The sequence below is a fragment of the Panthera onca genome, chromosome B1 (assembly GCF_046562875.1).
Source record: "Panthera onca isolate mPanOnc1 chromosome B1, mPanOnc1 haplotype 2, whole genome shotgun sequence".
Taxonomy (NCBI): Eukaryota; Metazoa; Chordata; class Mammalia; order Carnivora; family Felidae; genus Panthera; species Panthera onca.
In genome coordinates, this window is record NC_138342.1 from 96,466,584 (window position 1) to 96,478,923 (window position 12,340).

The 12,340-nt window shown below is 35.6% G+C and overlaps 1 protein-coding gene across 5 annotated transcripts in view; it reads right to left on the reverse strand.

The window, feature by feature from the left end:
- LOC132692166 (bifunctional heparan sulfate N-deacetylase/N-sulfotransferase 4) overlaps positions 1–12,340 on the reverse strand; it is a 411,890-nt gene that overhangs the window by 25,664 nt on the left and 373,886 nt on the right. The gene's annotated exons all lie outside the window — the stretch shown is intronic.

Here is a 12,340-nt window from a genome sequence, read left to right on the forward strand (position 1 = left end):
CATTTGTTAAAGAGACTTTTTTCTGAGAGTGTCTCTTCAATAAATAATTTGAAGCCAAATTTCTTATCTCAGATTTTATTCCAATTAACTTTCCATCCTCAGCTTCGATGTAACATGAATTCAGTGCAAAGTAAAAAGACAAATAATATATAAAGACAACTGTACTTTGTGAGATTTCGCCTTGGAAAAAGTTAGGGTATACTTTGTGGGTTTTTGTATGAATTCATCTGTAGAAACGGTGATGAAATGAGTTAATTACAAGCCAATAAACTTCACATTTTTTTACTCATTTTGCACAATAACTTAAATTTTATTTTATTTTTACCAGTGTCTTTAATTTATGCCATCTTTTTATTCAATTAGTATTCAATCTCAAATCCTTAATAGTCTAGCTTCAGTTTAATTCCATAACCATAATTTTCACTATGGCAGAGAAGAGTAGACTATTTGGTTTCCTTTTATTCTTTTAGTTATGGAACATTCCTTTATTTTGCATAGTCTATAGGTTTCAGCCAGAGACTATATTTCACAATCTCTTTTGAATCAAGCTTTCTTCATCTGAATCATTTCAGTCCAAAGGAAAGTATGCCAAAATAATGTAAAGTATCTTCTTAAGGGTAAAACCACTCTCCCTGGATTTTCCCTTTCCTAATGACTGTCAGCTGTAAAATGGTTACAATTGCAACATGTGCCTTGGACTCAGAGACATTGAACAGTTGCCAACCTGGGGCCCCGGATGACCCTCTATGTGGAATAGAGCTATCTAATGCTCCTAAATGTCCTCTGCATTTTTAGACAGTTGTATGAGTGAGATATATATATCTGTTTTATTTAGTCAATTTATTGTTTGGAATGTAATCATTATAGCAACATTGCCTATACTCTAACTTAATGTGTTTCAAAGCACTTGTCTATGAGAAGATAAGGAACTTGAGTCAGAATGTGAATTATTGTACTGCTTACTGCAATAAGAACATCCTGCTACAAGCAAAAACAAAATTCCAGCTGAAGCAGCCAGCGTGTTCAGTGATATAGTTGGTTTATAAGTTCACAACGTTCTTGTCTCATGGAAAATCAGCAAAAAGCAATTCAAGCCCTTTCATGGACCACACTTTGAGTAGCACTGCTCTGAATTAACAATCGCCAACACCATACACAAAAATAAACTCAAAATGAATTAAGAACCTAAGTGTGAGCCCTGAAACCATAAAATTCCTAGAATAAAACAAGCAAACAGGCAGTAATATCTTTTAAATAGGCCTTAGTAACATTTTTCTAGATATATCTCCTCAGGCAAGGGAAACAAAAGCAAAAATAAATTATTGGGACAACACCAAAATAAAATCTTTTCTATAGCAAAGGAAACCACCAACAAAATAAAAAGGGGAGGAGATATATGCAAATAATATATCAGACAATGGGTTAATATCCAAAATATATAAAAACTTTTACAACTCAACACTGAAATAAATCCAATTAAAAAATGGGCAAAGGGCCTGAACAGACAGTTTTCTAAAAAAGACAAGCAGGTGGCCAACAGACACATGAAAAAGATGCTCAACATCACTAATCATCAATGAAATGCAAATCAAACCACAATGAGGTATCATCTTACACCTGCCAGAATGGCTGGAATCAAAGACAAGAAATAACAAGTATTGGTGAGGATGTGGAGAAAAAGGAACCCTCTTGCACTGTTGGCAGGGATGTAAACTGGTACAGCCACCATGGAAAACAATACGGAGATACCTCAAAAAAGTAAGAATAGAAATACCATATGATCCAAGAACTCTACTGGGTATTTACCCAAAGAAAATAAAAATACTAATTCAAAAAGATATATGCACCTCTATATGTTTATTGCAGCATTATTTACAGTAGTCAAGATATGGAAGTAACCTAAAAGTCCATCTATAGTTGAATAAATAGAGAATATGTGGCATATACATACAACAGAGCATTACCAAAACATAAAAGAGAATGAGATCTTGACATTTGTGACTACATGGATGGACCTAGAGGGTATTTTGCTAAGTGAAGTAAGTCAGACAGAGGAAGACAAATGCCATATGATTTTGCTTATATATGGAATCTAAAAAATAAAATGAACAAACAAAAATGCAGAAACAGACCCATAAATAGAGAATGAACCGAAGGTTACCAGAGGGCAGACGGCTGGGGCAATGGGAAAAATGTGTGAAAGGTGGTGAGAAGTACAGACTTCTAGTACAGAGTCACGGGAATAAAAGGTACATCATAGAGAATATAGTCAATGGTATTGTCACAGTGTTGTGTGAGGACAGTGGCTACACTTGTGGTGACCTTAGCATAATGTATAGACTTCTGGAATCAGTATGTTGTAGACCTTGTGTAACATTGTGTCAACTACAGTTCAATTTAAAAACTGCCAAAACCGACCTAATGTTTCAGTTTACTGTATTCACTATTATAGATATACTCATGTCTGTACCTGATTCTTCCAAGCTTATTTGAACAATTTATTTTTCTGTGCAATGCTTTTTTTTTAAACCAATCCATATTAAAAATTTCACCAATTATTCTAGTGTCAGCTAATATGTCCCATAAAACTTCCTTATTTTAGAGGGGTGGCATAGCCCAGTTGTTAAAAGAGTGTGAGCTCAGGAGGAAGACTGCCTGTGTCTTATGGAATTTTCCTAAATTCTCTGAGTCTCAGTTTCCTTATCCAAAAAATAATGATTGATGGTATCTACTTCACATGGTTAGTGAGAGTGTTAAAAGAGCTAATATATTTAAATGCAAATTGTTCTCTATAAAAGAGAGTGATTATTATGTGATCCAATGTTAGCTTTCCCCCCCTACCTTTGTTTAGATGAGTCAGTCAGTTGAAGCAGCAGAAAGAAATTACTATTGCTGATAGACTGGTTTAGTATAGATATCCTTCCTTAAAGCAGACTTCCTGGTCTACTGTCTGAACCCTAGCACCTAGGGTGGTTGTCTCTTCTCAGCACAAATTCATGGTTCGATGACTAGGTTTCTGAGATGTACGACTTACTTGATAGGGAAATAGCTTGGGAGTTTCTTCAGGAAAACTTGAGAATATAGATTGCTCTGTGAGACCCAAAGACCCCTGTATAATCCCAACACAATTTATTTTTGAATATGCTTTCTGTCTGGCTCCTACAACTCATCCAATTTATTGTTTTAGCACTTGCCATCACTCAGGTCACAACTAAAATATGACCCCATGTAAGAGGCCTTCCCTGATGACCATAGCCAAAGCACCTCCTCCCAATCCTGTCTCTCTATGGTAGCTTCTGGTCACATTTCTTTCACTGTACCTGAAATTATTCTATTCAAGTATTTGTTTATAGTAATTTTAAATTACATATATATAATGCATTTATATTTGTAATTCTATCTCAACTAGAATGTGAGTTCTCTGAAGCAAAAACCCATGTTTGTCTTCTTGACTGCTACAATCTAATACATAAAAAGTGTTTGATAAAAATGGACTGAATAAGTAACCGACTTAAGACAGGCACAGTAAATCTATAGTAATAGGCATAGACAGATTTTGCTACGTTTGAAAACTAATGTAATATGAACTGTGTAGACATTTTACTTCCAAAACTATGACCAAAAAGCATCTGCAATCTCCAATGATGTCTTTCATAGTGCTCCAGAAGCTAGTGTTTGCTATTTCCTTAAGCCAAAGCTTTATACCTTGAATGTTTTCCTCATATTAACTGCTTTGTTTGTAAAGAATTTATTTCTCAACTCTATTTTATACGTTAAACGATAGGAAAGCAGTTCTCATGACCTACACTTATCAAGTTTCCCCACACACATCTCAACGAAGAACAAATCTCAGATTGGGTGTTTAATTCATCTGCTCAAATGGTTTCCATATTCTTAGCAAAAGTAGACAAGCAAACTGATCAATCATTCAGCGCCACTGCTGGAAGTGTCTTTTGTGGGATCTTCTGGTTCCCTATGTTCAACTAGGCCACTTATTTTCTTTACTGCAGTACACCTTGTCTCTGCCATTCAAATTTTTGCACGCAAAACCTGTGAAGTGGGCAAATTCAATATAACACTTGAAAAGAGTTTTCTTTGTCACACAGAACATGAGTAAACATGCTTGTTTTAGTAGACAAAGACACTAATTATTTCTAGTTGTACTTTCCCAAGAAATTATACCAACAAAAATAAACTATCAAATAAAATTCCTGGATGCTGTTACAGTGCTTTCTACTCCAAGTGCTTTTATGACTAACAATTCAATTGACACTACTCCTGTTTTTCCTATACGTATTTTACAGTTGGTGGCATTTGTACACCTCAATCTAGGCAGATTGCCTGTTTTTATAACTGCATCCCTTGTATGTTATGCTATTTTCAGACTTTCCAGATGTCCATTATTTCTTCTTTCACCTCTTTTCCTGCATGTTTCCCCTTGTGTCTGTTAATCACAAGTCTGTAAACAGGATGTTTGCATTTCCTATTTTATATCCTGAAAATGTTTGTTTAGATTTTTCCTACTCTGATTTTTCTTCTATTGCCTGAATATTTGAATAACAGCTAACATAATATCTAACCTTTATTGATCACCTTCTATATTCCAGGCACTTGCTTGACATAGATTATTTCTAATCCTCAAAGCAACCTGGCAAGACAGATATCATTATCCCTTCTTTACACCTGAGGAGCCTGAGATGCAAGGTGTTTTATTTAGGTCTTGCTGAAGGTCACACAGCAAGTTAGTTTCAAATCTGGAATCCAAAGCTGGTGTTGTCTCTGAAGTTAAATAGTGTGTGTGTGTGTGTGTGTGTGTATGTGTGTGTGTGTGTATGTGCATGTGTAAGAGAGAGACATAAAGAAAGAGGGAGACAGAGAGAGTTTGTAGGAGTGATTATGAAGGTGAAAGGGTCTTCCCAAGAAAAAGCAAAGCATTTCCTTGTACTTTCATACTTTGTTCCATTGCTATTATTTTAATTTCAGAGGTCAGAAAATTACAAAGCAATTATATCCCTTTTCCTTCTCTAACCTGATTGTTCTCTGCATATCTGAAACTGCCATAAACAGTAATTTACTCTTTTAAGTATCTAGAACTATAGATATATTGAAACTTAAAAAAAAATATTCAGTTAAAATTGCTATAGGCAGCTCATGGTTACAGTGCCAGTCTAGTAAAAATGCATGTAACTCAGCTCTCACAGGTAAAGAGGATGCAGGTGGTTTTGCACATGGAATACATGATGAGGTGAGGCAGATTTACTTTTAAGAAGATATAAGAGAGGTAGAGAGAAGATTCCCTGAGGTGATGGGCCGGACTTAGAAAGGGGAGTAAATTCTGATGAAATTGTGTTACGGAGAACGGTATTAGCACCCAGCTTTTTCCTCTCCAATTGAGTAAGAATTTCAAATTCATAATCAAGCTAAAAACATGTATTTTTTAAAAAATCACACTGCTTACCTTATCCTGAAGTTCATAGTTTTATAGAATACATGAAAATAACTTCTGTTCTCATTAGATGTAGTTGGAATAACGTTGCCTTTACTAAAAATCTGCTTTGCTCATTGCTTCTCCACATCCTTCACTGACAAGGACACTGTGGAATTATCAGTGAGATTGATTATCCACTCTCAAGTCATGTGCCTATTCCAGATAACTGGGACATATCTAGACTTTAATAGCTAAAGCCTTAAAAACGCCCAGTGCTCATGGCAAGATTATTTTGTTAATTACAAACGTTTCAGAGATTATTGGCTTTCTCTTCATTTCCTTTCTGCTTGCCTTCTGCTGTTCTGACCTCACTGTTTAAAGGAGAATGCTATGCAAGGTGTATTTGTGGGGTTATTTTAATTCTTCTTCTTCCTCCCTACTTGGTTGTGTTGTTTTAAAAGTTCTTCTGTTTATTGAGTTTCTCCATGTACATGTCTTTAAACAAAATCCTTTTCCAATCTGTTTTATACAGGCTGGTGACTTCCAATTTTTTTGTCTCTTGATGTCATTTAAGCCTAATACAACCCACATACACTGATGAGTAATTTTAATAGGCTATGGATGTTTATTCTCAGTGCTTCAATCAGCAAATCCTTATGGAGAAACTCTAAGACACACACCATCTTCACAAAGCTTGATTCTACCTGCACACTATGTAAAATGCAGCTAGTCCATCAATTCCTTGGAAAAGCCTTTCTTTTCTGAGTGCACTGATTTATAATGAATGCTCTCTCCACACAACTCCCGTAGCACTTAATGGTCTGACTCTTACTCCAGCTTTCCTCCCAAAGTAGTCTGAATATAGAGGAGAATAAATGCCCACTTCTGAGAGTGGGAGTGGATGGAAAAGGGCTTTTGGTTCTGTGTGGGTCTGGGGTAACAGCTCCATCAGAGCTGTTTTAAGCATAAAGAACCTCTGATTTACCCTAAACATCTATGCACTCATCACCATATTATATCCATGTTTATTTAAATAAATTGATACTGTTGGCATTTACCACGAAATATTTTCATAGTAAAATTGACCCCAGGAGATGATAGCTTTACTCTGAAGCTCTGAGTATATTTAAACAGATGCACATTCCTACATACAGTATCTTATATTATTGTTTATGGTTTTATGAATATCTTGTTAGAGAATCTAGATAGCCAACTCAATAAAAAACTATTTTTAAACTCTTATTAATAGGTTGGTATAATATAGCATTTTCACTCACAGTATGCCTTTTAAGTTATCAGGCATATCTTTAGGGCACACACACACAAATTCAGGGCTTCGTTGTTGTTATACTTGGATTATATGCTGAACATCTATGTTTTATGATGATTTTGATTCAGAAAGGATGAAAGTGTTATAACTTTTTATTTTATTTATTTTATGGCACTATCTTCAAGTAGTTTTTCTATTACCAAACCTCAGTAAGTTATTTGTGTGGGGAATTTGACACTTGACAAGATCATGTTTGCAACTAATTGACAGAAAAGGAAAGTCCATGACTTATGTTACCATTTCTGGATGTCAGAATGTCTGGCAGCCTTGTATAACCAAATAGGGAAGTGCTTCATTGTAAGTTAAAAATTAAACTCATGAGGAATTTCCCACATATTTGGGAAACACTCCTGAGAGGTTTAAATACTAGTCTGAGTTAGGAAAATAAGTGTAACAAATACATAAATTCAAAGTGTGATTAGGAAAAAAATACAGAAAAATAAGATGATGATGTCTGTGCCTCTATTATGCGTGCCATCTATGAAGTGATGAAAAATTATTCTGGCTATTTCACGGGAAAGGCTAAAAGATGAATAATTACAAATGAAAAACATGAAATTATAGAGTTCTTATTTCCCCAGATGTTGCAGATCAGTTTTCCTTTAACCTCGGTGTCTCACTCACAAACAATTTCTACCATTTCATGAGAGGTCTCACTCTTTTCACCACCAAGAAGTTTCCCTTTTTCATGGCTATGTTATTGTCTCAACTTCAGTTCCTCCCTGTTCTTACCTGTCCTGGAAAAAAACTTCTGGTATAATCTTTATTGTCCAATTTTTTTTAATTACTTTACTTTCATCTTCAGAACCTGCAGAGAATTGCTCCTTGTTGCCTATGAGACTCAGATTACTCTGATAGCCTTCAAAGGTTTCCCAACTGACTTGTATGTGCTTCCCAAGGTTATTTCTTATTGGATTCCTACTATTTTCTAAGAAACAAATGTTTATTTTATTGTTCTTTGTGCACATGCACACACCTCTGCCTTTGCTTATTCATTCATGAGATTTTAATGACAGTGGTTATGGTACTATGCTGGGTTCTAGGTTACAAACATGAATAAACATAGTCTCAACTCCTTCAGGTTTGCATGAGCTGGCATATGACAGACGTAAGTGTCTGCAATACCATATGGTAAGTGCAGTAATAGAGTCATAAACAAGGTATAAAGTGGAAAAGAGAGGAATTAATATGAAAACAAATTTTAATGTCATTTTGTTCACATAACCAGGAGCTATTATGGTTTGTAAGTTCTATGAAAGCAAAGACCTTTCTATTATGTAGGTACTTCAAAAGTATAGGTCAAGGGACACCTGGGTGGCTCAGTTGGTTAAGTGTCTGACTTCGGCTCAGGTCATGGTCTCACGGTTCGTGAATTCAAGACCCGTGTCAGACTCTGTGCTGACAGCTCAGAACCTGGAGTCTGCTTCAGATTCTGTGTCTCCCTCTCTCTCTCTCTGTCTCTCCCCAGCTCATGCTCTGTCTCTCTCTCTCAAAAATGAATAAACATTAAAAAAAGTTTTTAAAAAACTATAGGTCAAATAAATTCACACCGAATACACCACCAGATTCTTCTAAAGTAACAAGGCATACCTGAAATTCCATCCTACAGAGGGAGTCGATGACAGAAGTAGATTTATTTTTTTAAATGTAAAACTACCATTTTGCTGTGATTGGAACTACACTGCAGTAGGAATAAGAAAACCTGAGCTTTACTCCTGACTTGTCCCTAATAATCCAAGTGACTCAGAACAAGATATTTCATCTCACTAGGTGTCACCCATTTCTTCTCTAAAATGAATAGGTTGGGCTGGACATCCCTAACTTCTTATTCTGCGCTTACAATCTATAATTCTTTGTGTCAGAATTCATTTATTCCTTCAACAGACACATAATAATAGAATCTACAGTGTGTACATCGCTAGACCTTGTGATTTGTTTATGTCACAGTTGTTCAAATCTCATCATTTCTAAGCTGGAGTTGGAGGATTTCACAGCTAGAATCAACAAAGGTGCTAACTCTTAAGGTTAGCACCTTGTGATTTACTTTCTACTTTTTTAATCCTGGAGCTACTGGCATGGAGAGAGAGAAAGCTCTTTGAGCATTCCCTTGGCCACACGGCCAAGCAGGAATCCACATCACGCTTGGCATGTTTGTTGATAGTGAGAGTCTGGAGTGACTGCGTGAAGATTGAGGCTGAGCTATCCTGACAGCTTGAGAGCTTAAAAGCATCGATTAGTGAATGTGCAAGAATCTGACCTTCTAAATGCCTCCATGTTGTGGTTTTGGTTTTTATAATGAGAGTTAAAAGGGAAAAAAAAAGGAAATCCTATTCTTCCTTGCTTCAGAGTGATTATTCTACCAAAACAAAAAGGGACATGAATAAATAGGAACCCGTGAGAATCCTTTTAAGAATCTTACACACTAGAGACTAACGTGAGGAAGATAAACTCTAGGGACAGAGTTCTATATGTGTCCTCAGCATATATTCTCACATTTAACAGCTTTGGAAGAATCAGTTTCCAGTGAAGGAAGCACAGACACATTCTGTGTTGTACTTACTATGCTGTCCATTGATAGATATTCATATTGCACTTTTTAATTAGGTGACAAAACGTTGCATATATATGGCAGTTGGTGCTAATGAAAATTTACATAAAGAACCAAAAGAAATTAAATAGATGTGAAGATTATCATTATTCATGTTTTGTTTTTATTTGTAGTAACAAAAAAGTGTGAACTAAAAATCTTGGGAAAAATAACAGTTGATTTACTTTTTAAAAATGAAATACACTAAATAAGACATGCTTAGAAACACAAAAGGGTACCTGAATTTTGAGAATGTATAACAATGACAGACACATTATACTAATCTATCTTAACTCTGTAGGGTTGTGAAGAGTGGGTCACAAAACATTTAATTAGTGCTGGTTATGCTTATATGTATTTTGTAAAACTAAATTCATATTGTATAAAGAACATGATGATAATGCTCACAGCTGCTCTGTTTGTCATCATAAATATGAATATGGAGAGAAGAGATAACCACTAGGGAAAGGGACTCAGAAAGTATTATGCACTTTATCTCTACTTAACCATTTGTAGTCTCATAGACATGGTTTATGACTGGCAAACTGATCAGATTTCTTTAATAAGTCAGCTGTTCTCAAAATCTCACATACATGAACAATTCCCTTTTGAACTTAACTGCTCATCTGCTTTCTACTCCTTGTTTTCCTTCTTAAACATATTTGAGAAAATATGGTACTTTAGTTAATGAGAAATGCATGCAACTTTATTTTTCAGTCAAAAGAAACCACATATAATATAATTTGCTTGATAAAATGCAAGTCTTTTAGTAAATATGTACTCTTCAATGTTATTTAAATACTTTTATGACGGGTGCCTGGGTGGCTCAGTTGGCATGAGCTGAGCATCTGATTCTTGACAACTCTTTATTTTGGCTCAGGTCATGATCTCACAGTTCATGGGATCGAGCCCTGCATCAGGGCTCTGTGCTGATGGTGTGGAGCCTTCTTGGGATTCTCTCTCTCCTCTCTCTCTGCCTCTGTTTCTCTCAAAATAAACTTTAAAAAGAATTTAAAAGTATTTTTATGATAAGCTATTTTGATAACATATTAAAATTGCTAAACATGTAAATTACAACAGTAATTACAAAAAATTTGTGAACTCTCTGAAGCCTTTTCTGATTAATTCTATCATTTGTTAAGAACTATCTAGGAATTTACCTCTATGATGTTATTCAAAATTGTCAGCCCATTCAAATGTTTTGTGTATACTTAGGGTCTCATGTGTTCAAAATGACATAGGTCTCTAAGAAATGGTTCTATTTTCTGTGTCTAATTTTCATTTATACCACCAATCAACTGATGTAGTATTTCATATTTAACAGATATTTCATCAATATTTAGAATCATCGAGTAGACCAAATCATATTGGAGCTGGTGTATCTTTGATTATATTTACTCCTTAACAAAATGAACAGCATCACTGATATTGAAGCGATATCAATAAATACAATTCTTGATTAAAAAAAACTCACACAATATTAAGAGATACAAACCCTTCATCTAAAGAAAACTTTCCTTCCTCTAAAGGAAAAGAAAGTTTGGCTCTTAGGGCTGTTGACTCATGTCATAGACTCCGGGTCTGGAGTTCTCTCTTGTCCAGCAAGAGAGTGGGATGCAGGATTGAGAATGCAAGAGAAGCTAATGTCCGGGAGAAGGCAAGAGCCCTCCTTGCTCCATTTTTATTAGGATCAGAAGGCTTACAAGTGTGATGGGTGTGCACAAAGAGACAATGAAACTGTGAACATTAATTCATGGGTGTGGGGAAAAGGGGGTTTTGAAGATAGGTGGTGTTAGGGGTTTGGGTCAATACAAAATAAAATTCATGTGCTGGGTGGGAGGTTGTTTATAACAAACATGAGGTGTCACCTTTGTTTATCTGAACTGGTCTAGGGGACAAGAAAGACAGAGCATACTACCTTAGGGTCAACAAGGCACCTTTATTTTGCTAATTAGCTCCACTCTGGGCAACTTCACCCTGCTGTGGTCTATAGCCCTGTTTACCTGTTTACCTATTTTGGTCCTTCCTTCCTGTGAGAGCAGCTTTCTGCTATTGTACTAACCTCAGGGGCATTTCAACCCTGAATATCTAATCTTGTTTACTTCATCTTGGATGTTTTCATTCTGAGATTTCCTATTCCTATACTTTTGTCCTATACTAGGGGCCTTTGCTCCCTTTACCTAACCTTATTTACCTAATCTTGTTTACCCCAACTTGGGTGTGTACATCTTATGGCTTTCTAATTCTTTATGCCTTGTTAACCCATGGGTGCAAGCTCAAGGAATTCCTAAGCATATTCCCCACAGACTCATTTATTGTATGTTAGCTGTTTGCAACTTTTGTTAAGTTGGCTACTTTGTATTGTTACTGTACCATGAATTATAGATATCTCATAAATAAACATGTGTGAGAAAAGAATTGATTTACTATCAATGATTTACCAATTTTATAAGTACGTGAGCACTTTTGAAGAATGCCATTTATGGGACGCAATGCTTGGCCTTTATGATATTCAGCAGCTACTTGGTATGATGCTATACACTACGATAATCATGTCTTTATCTATTTATCTGTCTATCTAACTTATACACCAAACATAAAGATGGTCAAGCAACTTATCAGAGGGGCAAAAGAATTAGAATGTGTAGTTCAACAAAAACACAAATGGTGAAGAGTTCCTGAATAAATCATCAGACTAAAGTATGAATTACTCTAGCAGTCAGTTGTAAAGCACGTTTTCAAATATATGCTAGTGAATAAGAATAGCAAGGAAACCCTGCTGACTTTGGGAGAACATACTGCGCTTCATTCTTTGCATTTGCTAGAGCAACTAGACTTGCCTTATACACGGTAGATACCCGATAAACATGTGTTGGACGACTTCCTGACTGTATAGACACAGAGAGGCATGTAACATGAATTATGGAATAAGAAGAAACATAGAATCTTGGGGAGAAAAAGGGGGTGGTAACAACTCTGGTTCACAGTGATTTCT